At 34.0% G+C, this 10,871-nt stretch overlaps 1 protein-coding gene across 1 annotated transcript in view; it reads right to left on the bottom strand.

The window, feature by feature from the left end:
• The window catches only part of LOC110032662, a 24,422-nt gene extending 16,009 nt beyond the window's left edge, over positions 1 to 8,413 (bottom strand). The window contains exon 1 of the mRNA XM_020736359.1: positions 8,327 to 8,413. The gene's annotated coding sequence lies outside the window, so the exon portion shown is untranslated. The remainder of the gene's footprint in view (positions 1 to 8,326) is intronic.
• Between the last annotated feature and the right edge of the window lie 2,458 nt (positions 8,414 to 10,871).

Raw genomic sequence — 10,871 nt, 5'->3', positions numbered from 1 at the left:
AGGAATCTTGCGTTTAAATAGTGATAGTTCCATCTGAATTGTGGTACTTCCTTTCTCTTACCTTGTATTCATTTGATAAAAGTGATGAACTAACTTGATGAGTAACATGTGGATGATCTTACAATATCTTTATAACTGTTAGAGGTGCAAACTTAGTGGGATAAGGTGATGTCTGAGATTGGTGTTCGCGACCCAACTTATTAGGGGTAATTTTTTCCATTTGGATAACTATATAAAATTCATGGAAGGAACTTAATCTATCTGTGTAGTGATTCTGTTAGAAATTAGAAGTAAGGTAATGTGACACGATGAGTTAAAGAAAGAAATAACCTAATTTATCATGTGTGTTTGTGTTTGTATTTTATGTTTGTTTTTGTGTTACAAATTTATATAGGACTTGAAGAACATTCTTATATTCCTACGATGATACATGTTATACTAGTTAGACTTTTGTTTAGTCGATTTCATTCTGGCATGTTTAGTTTAGATTTACTTTATGCTACAAGTTTTCTATCCTGATTAATAATTATAGATGTTTCACAAAGAAATTTGTGGTAGAAATAATTTCTAAACTATTTTTCTTCCTACTTATGTTTTCTGTACTTAATGTTATACTTGTTTAAAATTAAGTTTAGGAAGAAGAAAAATCATTTTAAAACTTAACTTTACTTGTCCTTAGTCTCTTGTATTTAATTCGATATCACTTTTTAAAATGACATGTGGTATGTGGTGTTATATTTAGGATACTAAAATTTTGATTTTTAGAATTGATTTAGAGGAACTTAGTAGAAAAGTTAGTAAAAATGATGAAACTAAAGTTAAGATATTTAGTAGAAAATATTAGAGAAATGATTTTACTATTTATAGTAGCAAATATTGAATTTTTAAAAAATTAATGATTTTTAGAAAAATACTTCTCAAAGAATTTAGATTCTATGATAATTATTTTTTAAAAACTAATACTAGATTATAAGTTAAGGAAAGAAAATAAGTATTTAACTTTAAAAAGGGGATAGTGAAATTCAAAATCATTAAAGACATATCCAGATATAGTAATCCTCATCTAAGAGAAAAGTAAGGATTCTAAAAGAAAAATAAAAAGAAAAATAGAAAAATAAGAAAGAAAAATAAAAATAAAAATAAAAAGAAAGAGCAAAAGAAAAAGAAAAGAGATGTATGAAAAAGGGAGGAGAAACTTGAGGAATAGGACCTAACTAAAAATTGATTTCACTTGAATCTTTTTAAGGAAGAAAACTTAAGATCAATCCTATGCTTAATGTTAGAAAGTAATAGTAAAAATTATTTTCAATATATAATTCATAAATTTTGATATAAGTACTTTTCTAAAAATCCCATGTTTGAAAAAAATTCAATTAAGTCTGAATTAAATAGAAAATCAATATTCCTAAATTTAATACTAATTGTTATGATACCTTAGATATCACCCACTTTACTAGAAATTCTTCTAAGTTGTACTATAGCGTTTCTAAAACAAAATTTTAGGTCGTCTAAAAGAAACCCACAACCACAAGTTAATAGTTTTAGTTTTAAACGTTATATCGTTGCATGAGGACAAGTAACATTTAAGTTTGGTGGATTTTGACACGTCTAAAAATGATTAATTTTTTATATATTTTTTATACTAATTTTTAATGATATTAAAGGAAAGTATTTTTCATGTTTTTGGTTCCAGGTACAAGAAATGGGCTTATCGAGAAAATGAAGCAAAAACTAAGTAATTTTGAGTCAAAACAAGCGAGGAAGAAAATTCTAACCTGGCACATTTCGATATGTCTTTCTATGATTAATCTCCTTTACATATTAATCTCCTTTACATTTTTACATTTATCACATATTTTTTAATGAAGTTACACTTTAAAAAAAGGTTATTTTTATGCTTATTTTATAGGTATAACAATTTGGAGTGAAACAGAGCTGAAGCGGGGCTAAATGGAGTTGAAACGGAGCAAAACAAAGCAAAACGGTGGAGTTTCCTGTAGAGTGGCGCCTAGGTTCCCAAAATTAGTGTCGAGGCATGAGATGATGGAGAAGACGATGCCTAGGCACCCAAAACTAGAGCCTAGGCACCAGAAATGATTGAGGAGCGGTTTTTATGTGATTTTGGGCTATTTTGGGATGATATAGAAGATTCCAAGCAACTTGCATGCCCCATGGAGTAGTTTATTAGCTTGTAATTATTGTAAACACTTTCTAGTGAGTTTCTTATAGTTTAATGAAGTTTTCTATTGTATTTAATCTGTGTTTTGTGAGTAGTTTTCTTTACCATTTTCCTTTGATATGAAGTAGTGGCATGAGTAGGAAAATTTGTTTCATGATAGAATTATTTTTGATTTAATGTGATGAGTAATTTCTCCTTCGCTTAATAGACAAAACTTAAGTGGAAATATGTTATGTTAAAATATGTTTTAAGTGAAACTAAGACTTGGGAGAGTAGTAATCTCACAACATGAGTGCACTCACATTGACCGGTAGTTATAGTAACGTAGTTTAGGCGCCAATATAACTTTTAAAAAAATATAATTTAATGATCTGTTTCTATTAGGAGCATCTAGGTGACAGATAGTCACATAAAACTAATAGAATACTAAGCATACATATACACTCAAAAGAGGGTAGGTAGACATATGTTCCTTGTTGGCACATAATTAATTAATAATTCTATAGATTCTTGTACTTCTTATGTCATTTTGTTCATTTTACTTTTCTTTTGCAATGGAATGGAAGCATGTTTATAAATTTAGATTTGCTTATATCTTCTCTTATTTCATTAATGTGATGATATTCTCACTGGCAATTAATTTACTTTACAAACTGATCACTTGTATTGGTAAAATTTGTTGTGAAACATAATAGCCCATAAGGGGTATGATTTCACCAACTAGTGAGTACCACACTCAACTTTGGAAAGAGTCATGGAGATCGTCCAAGGGAGGTGCAAATAGCTAGGGAGATAAATTTTTTATGGGCGTAGAATTGGAGATTTTATGGTGACACACTAAAATCCACAATTTGCTCCAGATGTTTGGAAACCAAAGCGAGATGTTAGCCCTTAGGTGAGGGGAGGTGGGAACACTAGAGTGATAGCTAGTATCTTCCTAGCGTACCCACGGGATTAGGGACCAAACTCCAGATTAGCCAATGTTCATCATGCATTTGGCAGTGGGTAAAGAATAGAATTATTTCTATTTGTCACTGACAACATTATCTCTTAAACATGTCATTACCACACATTATCTAGGTAATTGCATGAGAAGGGTCGTCTTTATCATCTAAAAATTCTCCAAACTAATTTATTCATATATGTTATCTTTAGAATTAATATTTGCATTTAGGATTAGTTGTTATCATTACATTAATATTTACATTTAGGAGTAGTTGTTGGTTGTTTTAAACTTAAGATTTACATTTAGAAGTACTTGCTAGAAAACCACTTAAATCGACATTCCAAATTAAGTCCTGATAGTAGTAGACTAGAATTAGCCTAAGGAATTTCTTACTTCGCTTCATTGTGGGATCGATGTCTGGGTTTTTAAAGAAAGTCTTGTATTACTTGAAATGATACGTATACTTGCGTAGTACCCCTAGTGTGTAGATTATTTTTTAAATTATAACATTTTGATTTTGCACACTAGTTGCTAAATATAAATTAGGTAAAGTTTCTTGTCATCTTTTAGAAGCTAAATTACTGCATAATTGCAGGTCGGGTCATGTGCACATGGGATATTCTTCCAAACACATACTAAGCGTACTTCCACTCCATGCTTCTTGTAATGTCTTTCTCAATACAATTCTTATTGGAGATCAGTTTGAAAAGTTAACCACACATGCAAAAATTTTGGCCCAAAGTTCATTAGGCATTCTCTAACTCTTAAGCAAACTTCAAGCTATGTTAAGAATAGTTTGATTGTTTCTTTCGGTCACACTATTTATACAATCACCTCCTCAATCATATTGCATAGTTTTAATCTCGATGCCAATTTATTTCTCTACCAAAGCTTTCAACTTCTTGAAAACTCAAAAGACATAAAAAATTTTATTAAAAAAATATAACCAAATTTTTCTTAAAAGTCATCTATGAAGAGAAGAAAATAATCACTCTTACCAAGAGTGCTTGGCTTAATTGGAGTGCACACATCTAAATGGATGAGCTCACGTGGTTTTTGTACTTTTATTTTTTATTCTTTGAAAAAATCTTCCTAAATTGCTTCTCGAGCAAACAACCTTCACATATCTGGGTAAGGTGATTCTCACTATTTTTTTCTTTAGTAATAGCTCCAATCCTCTAAAATTAAGATATTTAAGCTAAAAATGCCAGAACCAAGATGAAGTTTTATAACAAACCTTTGGACACATGAAAATATCATTTTAAAATTTGAGCAAGAACATTCTATTTCTTGAATTTGATATCTTCATAAATAAGTTACTTATATATTCTCTAATGAAAAGGTTTTTTTTTCTTTCAAATCAATTTCATAATCTTTTTCTAAGAGCTGACCAAAACTTAGGATATTACTCTTCATATTTGACACATAATAAACATTTGAAATAAAATGGTGACTCTTACCTTCAATATGATAATGATATTACCATTGCCTTTTTTCTGTTGCCTTGGTCTCAACTTCAAAGGATATATTACCACTCAATAACTCATCAAGCTCTGTGAAGTGATTTTCTCCCACGTATATGGTTGCTTGTACTAGTGCCCAAATACCAAATATTTTACTCACTCTTTTTGTTCTTCTTAATTCCAATAGAAAAGTATCTATCACCTAGATGAATTCTTTGTTTTACATAAGTAGCATTCTCTTCAACTCTATTGTTATTAACATTCTGCAACACAGTGACTAAAATTTTAGCAATTATAACATATCACTTAGGACTTATCATACTTTAAACTTGATTTTTCTCTTCCACACCCACTTGTTGATCTACCACCTCATCCAAAATTGATATTGTTGTTATTGTCATTGTTGGAACTCCAATCTTATCTGCGTCTATTATCATGTCATTTCTTCGATCACAACCTCTTATTTGTTGACTTTTATCATACTTAAGGATCTTTTCCTTAGTTGAATTAAATACAACTTCAAGGGTTGTCCTATGATCACTTGCTTCTTCTTTTTTTATTCTTCATAGGCTTGTATGGAAGTCAGGGGCCACTCGATTGTCATAGTCGCAAAGTCTTTGATTTCTTCAATCAATGATAATATGATAGAACTTTTGAACTAAAGATCGAAGTATCTTATTCAATAATTTTGAATCTTCAAGCTCCTCCATGTTTCTCTTCAGTTGATTAGAAATTGCTAAGACTCTAATAAAGTAGTCGGAGAAGACTTCCACTTCTTTTATATGTAAAGCTTTGAACTCACCTCTTAGGCTCTGTTTGGCGCAGCTGCAGCTTCCCAGCTTTTTAGCTGCAGCTGCGCTGCCCCAGGAAGCTGCTGCGGGGAAACTGATTGTCTGTTTGGTGCAACTGTGTGAAAACAGCTGTGGGGTAGCTATTTCTGGAGAAATGACCATGCTGCCTCTGTTTGTTAAAACTGTTTAAAAGAAGACTGTAACAGTGTCATTTTTTAAACTTCTGAAGCAGAAATTCATTTCTAAACATAACAGAAAGTTCATATATCATCACTTCTAAAAGAAGATTTTTTTTTTAAGTTTAATAATTTAAACAACAAGTATTTTAACATTCTACGGGAACTATGATGATGATGCGCATCTATCAACTATATTTAACAGAACATATAAAGAGGTATAAAGTTGCCCTTTAACTCAACTCATCCAAGCTCCTCCCTCAAATATATTTAGAGAAATTTACATACATACCACAAAATTTTTATGTTTCATAAAAAAAAAACATAGCAAAAGTAATAAAGACAGTCAAAACAAACTTTCTTTACATAACATCACAGATAAAATAATCAAAATTCAGTAGAATATAAAATATTGTTTGGTTGCCCAAAACTGTGACAAATCAAGAACAAGGCTCGATTGATTTTAAAGTGAATCACACCCTCCATCCAATACAGACCATTGCTACATGTGGGTCAAATAAAACAAAGCAGCAGACAACAGACATTTTAGGGATACAAATAAATTGATTTTAACATAACAATTTTCTTTCCAGAAATTTCTCAAGAGATTCGAACGAGCACCACAAAATATTCACAACATCAAGCCAAGAAATTCTTTTGATGAAGAACAATCAAGTGATCCCAACAATGGCATACTCGAAAATTTTAAAATAAAAAGACGAACCTTGTCAGATCGCTTGAGATGGGCATCGTATGCCTTTACAAACTCGTGAGGTGACACATCCTTCACTGTCCTTCCATCCTTAAGCCCCTCCATTGCCTTCCTTGCCGCCTCTAATGTTCCAATCACTCGCAGAGAGATGTAGCTAGGGTCCTTGCCGCCTCCATCGAAGCCGCTACAAAAGCCGACACCGCCGTTAGAGCGGATTTTCTGTCGCGTAGGAGAGGAAAGGAGAGGGGAGAAGATCGCGGCTTCCTCTTCTTTCGTGGGATCTACTGTCGTGGAAGGGGCACAGGGGTAAAAAGCCGATCGACGAAGCTGGGCCGCACATAAGAGGTAGTTGTCCGCGTTGGCACCAAATCGCGGGACGCCGCGGGGGCACCGCCGCCCCAAACGGGGGAAAGTAGCGGCACAGAGCCGCGCCGCATGTCCCCCGCCGCCCCAAACACACCCTTAATGTTTGGAGATGCACCTTCTTGACTTGTTCCACTCCTTTATAAGAGGTCTGAAGCTTCTCCCTTGTACCCTTGGCATACTTTGCATCAAAAAGCTTCTTTGATGCGTCATCATCTATTCCTTGATAGATTAGATAGAGATCCCTCTTGTCCCTCTTCCTCAAATCTCTTAGAATGTCCATTTGAGTTTGTGATAGAATTAACTCATTTTGTTGCTCATTGTAGCTTTTCTCTAACATCTCTTATACATCTTGCACTCCAAAAAGAGCTTTCATCTTGTTGCTTCAATTTTCATAATTATTGTTATTGAGGATTGAGACTTGAAAGAGAATCATAATGTTTCCCTCCATCTCTCTAGAAAGAACCTTGTCTCTGATACCACTTTATTGAAAAAAAATATATATTATAATAGGAGTAATGCTAAAAAAGAAGTGAAACATGACTTGAAAGAGTCATTTTATTTCACTTTATTTTCTTTTTCTTGATACAAACTCAAACACTACACCAATGTAAACTAGTTTGATCCTATGATTACTATTGACTCTCTAGAATATTCTTCTGCTTAAGTCATTAATTATATATTCAAAAATTTTAAAATACTCTTTTAAAACATTTCTCCATAATATTTTAAAATTTTCTTTTAGAAAGAGTCTCTAGAATTTCCCAAAGATCATTCTAGATTATGGGCTCAATTACAACCCAATTTTATACAACAACAACAACAACAAAACCTTAATCCCACTACGTGGGGTCGGCTACATGAATCCTTCTTCTCCATTGCATCCTGTTTAGAGACATATTTCATTTAGTTCTAGTAAAGTAAGATCATTTTTTATACAATAAGCCCAAGTCCAATAAGCCCAAGTACAATAAGCCCAAGTCTTCCTAGGTCTACCTCTGCCTTTCTTAACACAAGTCGAATCTAAAACATCTACTCTCCTAATCGGATCATTAGATGGTCGACGTTTAATATGACCAAACCATCTAAGACGACTTTCTCTAATTTTGTCCGTCACAGGAGCTACACCAACCCTATCACGGATATATTCATTTCACATTTTGTCTCTAAGTGTAAACCCAATTTTATATTAACCAAAATAAAGTTGAATTTTGAACAATAGATATAGCTGAAATTTACAAAAACTTTTTTATTACAGAACTTCTATAATAGAAAACAGGTAAGAAAGAAAGGAAAGCAATAGGAAGAAAAAACAGGTTCACTTAGTATCATAACCGTACAGAAAGTAATATAAGTGATAAGAAAAATGGGCATATGGAGTAATGATTAGTACTGTTTGTAGTTAAGGTTATTACTAATCAAACTCTCCTTGCCAGCCGTTTGCAAGGTATATTTACATACTTAAAATAATGCATAGTGAATGTTATATTAAAAGATCTAATTTTCAAAATTTCTTTTAAGTTGCAGCCTCTACCTAAACTCCTCCATGCCTCCTAGATAAAATCAAAAGAATCCCATTCTTATTACTGTTAAGCTTTGTGATATTATGATAAAATAGCCAAATTTCATATGCTAACACATCAAAATTAACAATAAAGAATAAATAAAATAGTAGAGAGGGGGGCAGTAAAATTACTTGCATGCTCCGACGCCCATGCGACTGGGAGCTTGGGGCTTACAAAGAGAGGGAAAGCCAAGAGGCAAAAACTGAAAGAGGAAAAGTGCGAACCTTTTTGGTTTGTGAAGACGCCTGAGAGATTTCCAATTTTGCAAATGAGCAGCCAAGCCCGAAAGCGGAAGTGCGAACTCGAAATGAGAGTTATAGTAGGAAGAGTCTAAACAATCCTTCCACGATTGTAGGGCAATTGCAGCTGCTAGTAGTTACAACCAATCGAAAAGTAAGGATTTTTTTTCATTCTATATATAAATACTCTTTCTATTCTTCGTTATCAACTTGAAAAATTCAAATATCACGATATCCTTTATTGTGAGACAAAGTTAAGGTTTTGCATGATTTTTCGATGTTGGTTTCATGAAATATTATTCTATATGCAGGCGGAATTGCTACTTCCTAGTGATATATACTAAATCTAATGAACCTAGAAGGGCTGATAATCTGCAGGTTAGTCTTTGCTGTCTTAAATAATTTTTATTATTCCACATCTCTGTGTGAATCTCGAGACAATCTTACGGTCCAAATTAAAAGAGAAATTGAGGATCATCCTTCTAGCGAAATGCCACAAGCTAGTACTCGTGAGGACGGTCGGCTGAAGACCGCTGACCGAACAATGGCCAGCCAATCGAAGGTCCCGTAACTAATTAGAGGACTGTTGATCGACTAAAGGCCAATCTGACAACCAAAATGCCATACGGGCTGACTAGAAACGACCATCCATACCAATGATTGGATAAAGGTCTAGTACCTATAGTAATCTCACAAGTATCAACATGAGGATCTATCAATAACTACCCAAAAATCTCCAATGATTACCAAGAATGAAGCAAGTCGACCGGCCACCTTAAGGCTGATAAACTATCACTCTTAAAGCTGACCAACTTCCAAGAGTGAAGGTCGACCGACATCTAGACAAAACAACCGACCTATACCAGCTCGGTCGATTGACTCGAGGATCTGCCGACGAGAAGGTCCAGACACACAAAAAGATGCTGAAATCACTTACAAATCGAAAAAAGGCATGATGAAAGACAATAAACTTGTGTAACGCCTCTATTAAAGCAAGGTTAGACATGTAATTTTTTACTTTTTGTACCTCTATCTTCTATAAATAAGGGGTCCGTAGCATGTCTTAGGGGTCTTTTTGTCCTATCTTGGTTATGGCCTCTTTAGGCTCTTCTCTCTAGATCCACTCTTGTAGAGATCTCTCTCTCCCTCTCTCTCTTGTAATCCCCATTTTCAAATGGGTCACAGAGCCCAAGAATACCCCAGTTCGCCCATACAGGGCAAGTTTGTGTGTGATCTTTTATTCTTTCTTCTTCTCTATCTCTCGCTCTACTTCTCTCTTCTCTAGTTTCTACCGCTCCAATCCATGGGCATGTCTTATAGAGTAAATCTGCATTCAATGGCCTAAAAGGTGAGCGTTGAGCATGCTATCAACAAGAAGTTAAGTGACACCAACATGAAGAAATACATACCAGAGACTCTTAATAGGGAGCACACTAAGGAGTTTATGTAGCAATATATCTGGAGTTAAAAACACCATGCAATAGAAGATGAAATGTCGCATGAGAATTTTTAGGGAAAACATCACAGCAACACAAAAAATAGAGACAAAAAAAATTTTTTTATTTTAATAATAATTTAATTATACGCAAATTTTAATCAGACAACAAATATTTTACAAAATTATCCTCAATAACCTTTAGTAGGACCAAACCCTTCCAAACCAGCCTCCTATATAACATTTGACCGTCTATCTTAAACTTATTCCCTCGATCATTCTCAGAATGAGCTCTCTATGCAAAAACATATTCCTAGAGTTCGATCATTTCTGGCGAAGAGCAGCTGCCTAATCTTGCATTTCGTCCAGACCATGCATAGCTCCTCTTATCACTCAACCGAAGCCACTTCCATCTCATTAGGTGTTGGGTCAGAGTTCTCAGAGACATCCGACAACTGTCCACCACTTCATCATAGATCATAACATGATCAGACGAACAATTGACCATGTTCATCTCACTGCAGACCCACGCTTAGAGCATAGAAGCAACCAATGCAGCTGGGTCTTAATAATTCCCAATAATTGGCCAAATTCGAGCATTTTTTCCTACAAGTAACAAAAAGATGAAATGTATTGCAATAGTAATGAACACACGTACTCAAGATCCGATCCATGTTGAACCAGTTAGCTTCAACTACTTCCAACAAGGAAAGATCATCAGTCCTCTTTTATTTCTGATTGGTTGATCATCCCCAATAATTCTTGGTACAAGAATTGGTTGAGGAGATGTCATAGTCTTAAGCCAATCCGAAACCTAAACCTAGACCTTGGTCGATGGGCCAACAGTCAAACTACCTAGCTCATTTCAATGCTAGGTTGAACTTTCTCTGAAGTCTCTCAGATCGAATCTGATGACTCCTTTTGTTTCACTCGATTAGATGGCTTCAACTTCTTAACAACCTTTCTTCTCCCTCTTTTTTTCATCAAATTACCTTTCGATCT

The sequence above is a fragment of the Phalaenopsis equestris genome, unplaced genomic scaffold (genome assembly GCF_001263595.1).
Source record: "Phalaenopsis equestris unplaced genomic scaffold, ASM126359v1 Scaffold000998, whole genome shotgun sequence".
In the NCBI taxonomy this organism is placed as follows: Eukaryota; Viridiplantae; Streptophyta; class Magnoliopsida; order Asparagales; family Orchidaceae; genus Phalaenopsis; species Phalaenopsis equestris.
The sequence above is the reverse complement of the archived record's forward strand: the minus strand, read 5'-3'. Positions and strand labels throughout refer to the sequence as shown.